The following is an 11709-nucleotide window of genomic DNA, read 5'->3' on the forward strand; positions in this document are numbered from 1 at the left end:
GTTGATTGCCTGTTCCCAACCCCGCTCATAAGCATATTACACATTGTCATCAATGTTCAAAATTTACTATTTTCTCGAAGCAAAGAAGCAAGGCAAATATTTTATTTCAAGAAACCCCATGAAAACAAAATAAACATACAAGAACAAGAAAGAAAGAAAGAATGTCGTTCCCGATACACACTGACCCTCCGCGCATACAAACCGGTGTAACACGAGAAAATTACTCCCACGAGATTTTTACTCCGGAGTAAAAATTTCGTACTAAAAAGTTACTCCCTTTACGAAAAAAGTACTCCCCCATTGTACGAGAAAATTACTCCCCAAGACAGGTGAGTTCCGAGTAAACATTTCGTTCAAAAATGTTACTCCCCTGACGAAAAAATAACGAATAAATTACTTCACCCCAACACGAGCAATTTAACTTCCCATGCCAGGTGTACGAAATTTTTACTCCCTTGTTCCCTGTTAGTCTTGGTGGTGTAAGGGGTGGAGGGAGGGTAGCGCGACATTCGTTTGCGCGAGATCACATATCGGCATTATCCCTTCGCACGCATCCCATTTTCGCGTTCGAGATTTTTACTGGAAGTAAAAAAATGGGGAGTAAAAATTTCGTGGAGGGAGTAATTTTTTCGTGCCTTGGGGAGTTCTTTTCTCGTACGAAAGGTGTACTCGGAGTAAGAATTTCGTACGAAATATTTACTCCGGAGTAAATTTTTCGTGGAGTAAAAATTTCGTGTTACACCGGCAATATCGAAAACGTCCGCGTATTGTCACACCCACTCACACATGACACAGGGTGGAGGGGTGGGGGTGCAGGCTGGGATTGCAGGCTGGGGGTGCAGGCTGGGGGTGCAGGCTGGGGGGTTAGGGCATGAGCTCTCCTGCTTAATAGTACTGTAGTACAGTGACCCGCGCCCCCCCCCCCCCCCCCCCCCCCCCAACCTCAAGACTCCCGTTCAAAGACATCCTAACAGAACTCGCAACAGAACTCGCACCACCACTGTAATTTCTCCATGTGAGATAATAAAGTTAATTTAATTTCTTCTATGTGTGAGATAATAAAGTTAAGTTAATTTGATTTAGACTGTTTGTTAGATAAGAAGGCTATTTTTCAACATGTTTTTAAAACAACAAAAGACACTTGTCTGAGATGGTTCCAGTACCGATTATTGTACAGAATTTTGCCCACAGAACGGTTTCTATTTTTGCGAAAAATTGTGGATACGTCATTGTGTACAATTTGCGGTAGAAATGAAGAAACCCTTTTACATATGTTTTGGGAGTGTGAGAAAGTGCAGACTTTTTGGATAGAATTTGTAAATTGGCTAAAAGCGAACTGCACCCATTGTGACAATTTAAAACTGTCTAAAGAACTGGTTCTTCTTGGAGTTGCGAACAATGCAGTCACCGATAAAGCTTTTGATGTGTTAGTAATCTGTGCCAAACACCACGTATATATTTCCAAAATGAACAAAAAGACCCCTCATTTTCAGACATTTAGTAGAAATTTTAAGCAAAGATTTATTTGTGAACAGTACAACGCAGTTGTGAATAATAGAGTAGATACATTTTACAAGGATTGGCGCAGCCCTGTATATGCTTGTTTTGATGTAACCCTCAGGTTTTTTCTTTCTTAAATTCTTTTGATACTGCGACCGCCAAGCCCTGAACATCCCCCCCTCCCCCACTCATCCTCCCACCCCATGTATGTTGTAATTGTTCAAGGGTTTTTCTGTTGTATGGTTCTGTCCCGTTGTTTTTGGTGATGTCCTGTAATGTTTAAAAAAAACAAACTTCACAAAAAGAGAATAATTTGTTTTTTTAAGTTAATTTGATTTGATTTGATTTGACACCCTCCCCCTCCCTCCCCCCCCCCCCCCCCTTAAAGACAAAATGTAGCCTCGTTTTAAGACGTTCTCTCTTTTAAGACCTTATTTTCTTTCTTTTTTTAATTACGGTCTTAAAAAAGGGTGTGGGGTGTAACACTGTAGTACATGTATTAGTTTAGGAATTTTATTCAAACTCCACCCCCATTCCCCCTCCCCCCTCCCTCCACACTCTCCGAGTCAAGTGTCTGTGGTCACGCTGACCTGGGCATGCCATTCCAGAAGGGGAACGCATACGCATGCGAGTCTTCCAGTCAGTAGTCTGAGTGGGCACTAATCACGAAGCAATTAATTGGCCTTGGAAGCTTTCTGATTAATTATCATTAGCGTCCGAGCACTGCGTCATTGCTTTGCGTGGCCCCTAGCGAGTTCTGTTAGGATGTCATTAGAGCTTCTCTCTGTGTCGCTGTCTTTCTGTATTGTCGCCCATTCACGCCAGAACGTCGTCTGTGTGTTTATCTGTGTGTGTGTGTCAGTGGTAGATTTAGCAACAACATCCTTGAAAACAAGGATCTGCTCTCGCTCTCTCTCTCTCTCTCTCTCTCACTTTCTCTCTCTCTCTCTCTCTCTCTCTCTCTCTCTCTTTCTTTCTTTCGCTCTCTCTCTCTCTATTTATCTCTCTCTCTCTGAGTCTCTCTCTCTCTTTCTCTTTCTCTCTCTCTCTCTTTTTCTCTCTCTCTATCTCTCTCTCTTTTTCTCTTTCTCTCTCTCTCTCTCTCTGAGTCTCTCTCTCCCTCTCTCTATCTCTCTCTCTCACTCTCTCTCTATCTCTCTGAGTCTTTCTCTCTCTCCCTCTCGCTCTCTCTCTCTCTCTCCCTCCCTTTCTCTCTTTCACTCTCTCTCTTTTCTGGTGAAACTCCTCCTCCTCCTCTTCGGCTTCCTCTTCCTCCCCCCCCCCCCCCACCGGACCCTACCTCTTTGGCCCGACCCTTCGTCCTTCCCTCCCCTCTATTCCAAATCCCGGAGGCTCGGACGGGTAACTGACACAGTGGACGTTGGTCAGGGAGCGATGACAAGATTGATTGTGACACTTTTGGCATCTGTGGTAATGGCCATGGTGCCGGAACTGGCTAATTGCTAACTGCTGGGGCAACGGAGTGGTATCAGGGTTGTGATTTTCTGGATCAGGGAGTTCCTATGCGATCGGCCACAACGTGTCAGCCTCAGCAACCGTTTGTTTGGTCATTCTGTGCTTTCAGACGAAGTTGTTTTAAACACCGGGGCCCCACAAGGTTGTGTTCTCTCTCCTGTCCTTTTTTCCATTTACACAAACAACATGCTTTTAAATGATCCAGTTCTAGCCCTCATTAAATATGCAGACGACATGGCCCTCGTTGGGCGTCTGAAGGACGACGAAACTTTGTCAAAGTATTTTACCCAAGTTGATCTTCTGAATGAATGGTTCAAGTCCAGTTTCTTGCAGTTGAATGTAGGCAAAACAAAAGAAATGATTTTTGGAGGAAAGAGTGATAATTGTGGTCCCCAAAAAGTGAGAATAAGCGACAAGGAAGTTGAACTTGTGGAAACCTTCAAATATCTTGGGGTTTCAATTGACAATAAGCTGACTTTTAGTGATCATGTTCATGTTGTTTATAAGAAAGCTCAGCAGCGACTTTTTCTTCTCAGGAAGCTTAAATATTTTAATGTCAATCAAAGTGTTATGGAACTTGTGTATCGCAGTTTGATTGAAAGCATACTGACTTTTAACATTGTGACATGGTATGGTACCACAAATGTTAAAAACAAAGCTAAACTCCACCGCATTGTTGCGACGGCTAGCAAGCTTGTTGGGCAACCCCAACGACAGCTGACCAGTCTCTACGAAGCTGCCATTAAGCGGAAAGCTCTCAAAATTGTCCGTGATCCGATCCATCCTCTCAACCCCTGTTTCGAAATTCTCCCTTCAGGTAAACGTTATAAGGTCCCTTTGGCACGCAAAAACCAGTTTAAAAAGTCATTCCTGCCTTCTGCAGTCACCATTTTAAATTCTTCTCGCATCACGTAGAGGCTGGTCGGCTGGGAAAAAACAAACAATGTGTACATGTGAATGTGTGTGGGAAATATTTGTAATGTGATTACTCGGCTGTGAAACCCAACTCCTGTGATATGAGAGGGTAAATTTACATAGTGCAATATCATATTTGATTGTATCCCTTTTATGTTTTATGTTTTATGTGTGTCGTCCTATACAATTGTTGTTATAATCGTTTACAGGCAGACAGGGTGTGCCGAAGAAAAATTTCCATTTTTATGTAATATTTTAATGGACAATAAAGTGCTGTTATTGTTATTGTTATTGTTATTGTGATTTGGGGCAATTAACAGTACGTGTAATTAGAAACGCTGTTATATTTTTCAGTTTACTGTGCGTAGTTTCTTTTTTAGTGTGTCTCTGTCCGATGTCTGTTTGTCTGTGTGTGCGTATGTGTTGTCTTAAACGCTCTCTCTCTCTCTCTCTCTCTCTCTCTCTCTCTCTCTCTCTCTCTCTCTCCCTCTCTCTCTCTCTCTCTCTCTCTCTCTCTCTCTCTCTCTCTCTCTCTCTCTCTCTCTCTCTCTCTCTCTCTCTCTCTCTCTCTCTCCTCTCTCTCTCTCTCTCTCTCTCTCTCTCTCTCTCTCTCTCTCTCTCTCTCTCTCTCTCTCTCTCTCTCTCTCTCTCTCTCTCTCTCTCTCTCTCTCTCTCTCTCTCTCTTTCTCCTTCCCTCCTGTTCCAAACGCCCAAGCAGACATTCCGCGCTTCGCAAAGAAACTTTTCTTCCTACCTGATTCTGAATCAAGATGTCCAATCCAACTTCTATAGCAATGCATTATTCAGCCAGGTATTCATTTTCGCTCTCTGCACGAAACGCCAGAGTTTTAGTAATCAGCTAATGGGCAGCGAATTTCTTGTTTCTGATTAAGAAACGGCCAATGGAGAAGAGAAAGAACAGCAAGTCAAGTTCGCTCTAATTTGCTGGAACACGCTGGGGAATTTAAAGACACCTTTCTTCCCGAATAAACGATTGCGTAAAGCACCACCGTTTTCTCCACGCTTATACGTGAGATCAGGACATCTTTCACGTGTTTTAGCTACATTATTTTGCTATAATTATGACATAGGTGTTAGTCACACAAATAATTTATTAAATATGTCTCCCTCCACATGACACACAGCCAAAACATGAAGCTCTTAAAATTCAGAATCCCAACTAATCTCACGAAAAAGTAAGGAGTCAAAGTTACTCAGTTCATGTCGTCGATTCCCGAAAATAAAGATGCCAAAATTAGTGTTTTTCAACTGAAATGAATGAAAGCATGAACAGAGGTTGGCTAATTCTGACAATAGATGACACACTCAAGTCAACAACAAAATGACACCAAGTTTTGAATATAATTCGGGATCGTCTACGGGTTTTCTTTCTATCTTAGTCACCTTTCCATAGCGATAACATGCCCTTAACGACCACTTCTTTTGATCTCTTGGCTGGTCGTTATAGGCAGGTTCGTCTGTACCATGCAATATAAGATTCAGGCTGCACGATTTATTCTGAAGTTATTCAATCCTGTCGAAAAGACTGTACCTTTAAATATTACCGCAAATGGCATCACACTGATTTCTCTCCCCTTCCCTACGTGACCGAAGCTCTCAAAACACGCAGCGCGAAACAACGAGAGCCTCTTTTCATTCCTTTGTGTCTCTCTAATGAATGTTGTCGATGTAATACGGTTACTTTTTTTTACTCCTCTCTTTTGCAAGAATTACCAAGATTGCCCACAAACAAAAATCAAATAGTCCCTCGGCTTAATCCGTGAAATTACACCGCGAAATATCACTCTCTATCGGCATAATAGGCTCGGAATTGTGGTTGTGTGATGACGTAACTGTAACGTCGCACGTGGCTCTACGCTCTTTAGGGGAAGAAGGGAGGAAAGATTGAATTTCCTGCGCGTGGGATAATCAAACAAGCGAGAAAATGTGAAACTATTTGGCTTGATTTAGTCTTTGGTTAATTTGATCGTCTTCAGAGGTCTGCCCTGGCACGTAGTTTCCCCCGCCCTCCCCTTTCTGACAACGCCATCCGAACCCCCAGCCCCACCCCCATCCTATCCTCCTCCCTTATCAAGCCTCTATGATTCTCTCCCAGCCCCACCCCCATCCTATCCTCCTCCCTCATCAAGCCTCTATGATTCTCTCCCAGCCCCACCCCCATCCTATCCTCCTCCCTCATCAAGCCTCTATGATTCTCTCCCAGCCCCACCCCCATCCTATCCTCCTCCCTCATCAAGCCTCTATGATTCTCTCCCAGCCCCACCCCCATCCTATCCTCCTCCCTCATCAAGCCTCTATGATTCTCTCCCAGCCCCACCCCCATCCTATCCTCCTCCCTCATCAAGCCTCTATGATTCTCTCCGTCTCTTAATCTTCGTAATTTTGTTTTTGTTTGCGAATATGTTCTGTCGTCACTCAACTCTCTGTCTCTGTCTCCGTCTCTGTCTCTCTGTCTCTCTGTCTCTCTCTGTCTCTGTCTCTGTCTCTGTCTCTCTCTCTCTCTCTCTCTCTCTCTCTCTCTCTCTCTCCTGTGGAATTCTCTCTCTCTCTCTCCTGTGGAATTTGTGAGAGTCCCAATGAGTCTCAATACTTTCAAAAAACACCTTCCACTGTATTTAATGTTAATTTACGAAAAATCACAGTGATGGAAGACTTCGTTTGGTTATATTTTCCGGCATTTGTCCAAAGCATCAGTGTTCATTATATCCACACAAAAACACTCAAAGCTTTAATAACACATTTACTCATGCATGTGTATTCAGCATTGTTTTCACTACGTTACATATACAACGCTTTATATTTGTGTATAATATGTAATGTGTAAATATACATATGTTGTTGTTTTTCTCTACCTTTTTTTCTACGTTAATATCCGTGTAAATATGTGATTAGATTAGTCCTCTCTCTGGGCGAGGGCTGGTTGAAAAAAAGCTCGTTGTATTGCTTATGCCACAACTCTCGAAAAATAAAATTTGATTTGATTTGATTTGATTTGATCTCTCTCTCTGTCTGTCTGTCTCTCTCTCTCTCTCTCTCTCTCTCTCTGTCTCTCTCTCTCTGTCTCTCTCTCTCTCTCTCTCTGTCTCTCTCTCTCTCTGTCTCTCTGTCTCTCTCTCTCTCTCTCTCTCTCTCTTTCTCTCTCTCTCTCTCTCTCTTTTTTTTCAGCTTCGCAATTTCGTTTTTGTTTGCGAATATTTTCAGTCAGGACTTGGATTGTCAAAGACACCCCGTGGGAACCAGAAAGCAGGCAGAGACACTTGCGCCTCAGAATGATGAGCTTTGTTGACAAATCAAACTCTCTCAGCTCTCCCCTTTAATTTCTGTGTCAACGCTTGGTCGTAGCTAGAAAGCGAGACGGGATGACTGATTAGACATGACGTGTTGAAATAAGAACAATTGTGTTTGTTTTTGTCGTGTTAGTTTGTTTGTTTGTGTGTGTGTTGTTGTTGTTGTTGTTGTGTGTGTGTGTGTGTGTGTGTGTGTGTGTGTGTGTGTGTGTGTGTGTGTGTGTACGTGTGTGTGTGTGTGTGTGTGTTTTGTTTGTTTGTGTGTTTTACTTGTTTGTTTGTTTGTTTATTGTTGTTTCTTATCTCGAGAACCATAAGAACAGGGGAGGGAATGTAAAATAAACTATGCTTTTATTGCTTGCGCACGACCACTAACATTATTATATTAACATCCATAATAGATCAACGACACACGTAAACGCGAATCCTACGCCTGTCTAGAATTATGGTTGATCCAAAAACATGTATTGCATTCCTCCAGAAATGTCCTTTCTAATTAATTTCTCCATCGGCATTGTTCCATTTCAAACATCATCGGGTACCAACGGTGTCAATGTCAGTGACAAACAGACACACAGATTACAGAAACCTGTCTCAGACTCACAGGGAGAAAAGAGAGAAAAATAGCAAAACATAATCTGTCGTCCGGGTCAGTCGAGACCACTTTGTCCTGGAGTTCCCGAGAGGCCATCACACGTGACCCTGGAAATCTCGTCGGAAGCGAGTTCTCGTGGGAAACGCGCCACGGGCCGTTAATAATTGATCAACACCGCCTTCGATTAGACATCGACCTTCCATGATTGCGTGCCATCACTGGCGCCTGGACGCGTGCCTAGGGGGCTCAGATGTCATGGGAAACGGACGAAGAAGGATTGAGAGATGGGAGGAAGGAATAGGGATGGTCGAGACAACGAGCTAAGGTGCACTTTAATAAAGAGAGGGGAGTTTCGTCGGAATAGGAGGGGGTGGTTGGTGACAGTGAGCTTAGATGCACGGGAACACAGAGGGGATAGGAAAGTTTCATGGGAAAAGGAGAGGGTGGTTGGAGACAGTGAGCTTAGATGCACTGGAATAAGGACGGGATAGGAAAGTTTCATGGGAAAAGGAGAGGGTTGTCTGAAGACAGCGAATTGGCGAGGTTCGGACGGGACTAAAATCCAGCGAAAGGCGAGAGAATGCTGGAGGAGAAGTGTTGACATGGGTGTCTCGGATTTCCCCCGATTCGTTTAAACACCTAACCTCTTTCGTTTTATTGTCTTTGTGTCAAATGTCGCACGTCTGGTGCTCCGCCTTTGGGACAGTCTTTGCTGCACGTGCTAAGAAAGTAATTTTGGCCAAGTTAAAAGCAGTGGGCATTAGAGGTCGGTTATTATTATGGTTTTGTGATTATTTAACAGACCGCAAGCAAGTTGTTGTAACTAAGGGAACACAGTCTAATGTTAAAAAGATTCCTGCCGGTGTTCCACAAGGATCCGTGCTAGGCCCGCTCCTGTTTTTGGTTTACATTAATGTTATTGTAAAGAATATTGAATCCGAAATTAAAATGTTTGCTGATGACACAAACATGTATCTTGCATTAAAAGATGTAGACAGACGAACCAATATATTAAATCAAGATCTTAATAAAATTAGTGCATGGGCCAATAAATGGAAAGTTAAATTTAACGAGAATAAGACTGAATTGCTAAATATTCAACGTGATTTAATCCCCCCTCAACCCTTGTTTTTCAACAATGTCTTTTTACAAAAAGTAGATCAACACAAACACCTTGGAGTGATTTTACAGAGCACCTGCAAGTGGGATGCCCACATCCAAAGTATAGTTAAAAAAGTGAATTTACTGATTAATTGTTTACGATTTTATAAATATAGATTAAGTCGAAAAAGTTTGGAAATAATGTATAAGTCTTTTATTTTACCCCATTTCGACTACGCAGATGGTGTTTGGGATAATTGCACTAAGATAATGGCAGATGCTTTAGAAAAATTACACTTAGAAGCCCTACGAATTATAATAGGTGGAGTTAAAGGCACTAGCCATGCAAAGCTGTATGAGGAAAGTGGGCTATGTAGCCTTGAAGAACGAAGGAAAAGACATAAATTAATTGTCTTTCATAAGATGATACATAACAAATGCCCCCAGTACTTAGTAAATGTATTGCCCCCTCTTGTAGTTGATATTAATCCGTATCATAGACGAAGACCATTAGAAAGACACGTGCCTCCTCATAGAACCGAATTATTCCGCAACTCTTTTATCCCAAAAACGACTGTACTGTGGAACACCTTACCAGATAACATTAAAATGACCACCTCCTTGAGCGAGTTCAAAAATTATTTGTCAACTGCTGATTTTAAAGTACCATGCCATTATTATTCTGGAGAAAGATTTGAACAAGTACATCATTGCAGATTGCGTATTGGTATGAGTGATTTGAATTTTGATTTATGTAAGCGGCACCTTAAGGATTGCCCTCAATGCGAGTGTGGTTATCCCAGCGAGACTGCTGAACATTACTTATTGCATTGTCCCATGTATAGAGATATAAGATTATTGTCCATTGATAATTTGACAAATGATTATAAGTATATCGAAATATTATTGAAAGGCATCCCGCAATATCCACGAAATGTCAACCAGACCATATTCATAACTGTACAGGACTATATTAGACAGACGGGCAGGTTCCGTAAATGAGCCTCTATATTTCACTCATAACATTTATTAGACACTGTCACGTGACATGCTGCCTGACAATTTTTCCCCATAACCTCTCTCATATTCTCTTGTTGTTTTTCGACTTATTAATTATGTCTCGATTTATGCGCAATGTAGTGACTTTTCCTCTGTTAACAATACGCATTAACTTTGTGCGAGTGTCTTATGTGCACTTATTACAATTGAAATGAGATCCACTCTCCTCAAATATTGGCGCTCCAAGTCTTCTTCTTCTTCTTCTTTTTCCCTTAAGCTAGCTGCTAGCTACGGCCGGGCCGCGACGAGCTGGTTCGGCGAACGTTCGCCGACGTCATCAAATCAGGGGATTCCCCTATTATTTGGTTGCAGCTGCGAGTTAGTACACAGAACTGGTTCGGTGGAGTGTTCGCCGAGCGTTCGACGAGCTGGTTCGGCGTGGTTCGGCTGTGGTCGGTGGCGGGCTTAACTCCTATTCCTGTTCTCTCGTGCCCTTTCCCCACCTCCTGTATCACCAACCCCTTCCCATTTTCTGCTTGTCTGTGTATCTGTTTTGTTTTTGTTTTGTTTCTTCGTTTCCTGAAATGAGTTAATGTATTTATTCCGCCATCATGCTAACCCTTGTTTTGTAATTACTATGATTGCTTAAAATAAGCATTATATGCTTGAGTATGTAATCATCCATGCATTGTTCTTGTCATGATTAAAATTGAATAAAGTTCTGTTTAAACCAAAGTAATAGCGTTTTAATTGGGACAAAAGCCGCTTGAAAGGAAATAATGTTAATGACAATGCATGTTGATGACTATTTGTTTTATTTACTTGCGTCGAGTTCGTACCGTGAATGCTTGACATAGATCACATTCTTCTGAAAGCATGGAACCGACTGAGGTGCTCGTGAGCTTCTATCTGTTTTTACAAATCATTGCACTGCTGTCACAGAGTTACTACAGTATGAGGGACTTGAAGATAAAGCTCAATGGTAAATGAAATTATCCAAATTCCTTTACATTTTGAATTGGTAAATGTTGTTGCGACGGGCGCAGTGGCGTGGTGGTAAGACGTCGGCCTCCTAATCGGGAGGTCGTGAGTTCGAATCCCGGTCGCTGCCGCCTGGTACCCACCAGGCGTGGATAAGAGTGGAGATTTTTCCGATCTCTCAGGTCAACTTATAATATGCAGACCTGCTAGTGACTTAACCCCCTTCGTGTGCAAGCACAAGACCAAGTGCGCACGGAAAAGATCCTGTAATCCATGTCAGAGTTCGGTGGGTTATAGAAACACGAAAATACCCAGCATGCCTCCCCCAAAATCGGCGTATGCTGCCTGAATGGCGAGGTAAAAACGGTCATGCACGTAAATATCCACTCCTGCTAAAAACGTGAGTGAAGAAGAAGAAGAAGAAGAAGAAGAAGAAGAAGAAGAAGAAGAAGAAGAAGAAGAAGAAGAAGAAGAAGAAGAAGAAGAAGAAGAAGAAGAAGAAGAAGAAGAAGAAGAAGAAGAAGAAGAAGAAGAAGAAGAAGAAGAAGAAGAAGAAGAAGAAGAAGAAGAAGAAGAAGAAGAAGAAGAAGAAGAAGAAGAAGAAGAAGAAGAAGAAGAAGAAGAAGAAGAAGAAGAAGAAGAAGAAGAAGAAGAAGAAGAAGAAGAAGAAGAAGAAGAAGAAGAAGAAGAAGAAGAAGAAGAAGAAGAAGAAGAAGAAGAAGAAGAAGAAGAAGAAGAAGAAGAAGAAGAAGAAGAAGAAGAAGAAGAAGAAGAAGAAGAAGAAGAAGAAGAAGAAGAAGAGAAGAAGAAGAAGAAGAAGAAGAAGAAGAAGAA

This window comes from Littorina saxatilis, linkage group LG17 (assembly GCF_037325665.1).
Source record: "Littorina saxatilis isolate snail1 linkage group LG17, US_GU_Lsax_2.0, whole genome shotgun sequence".
NCBI classification, from domain to species: domain Eukaryota; kingdom Metazoa; phylum Mollusca; class Gastropoda; order Littorinimorpha; family Littorinidae; genus Littorina; species Littorina saxatilis.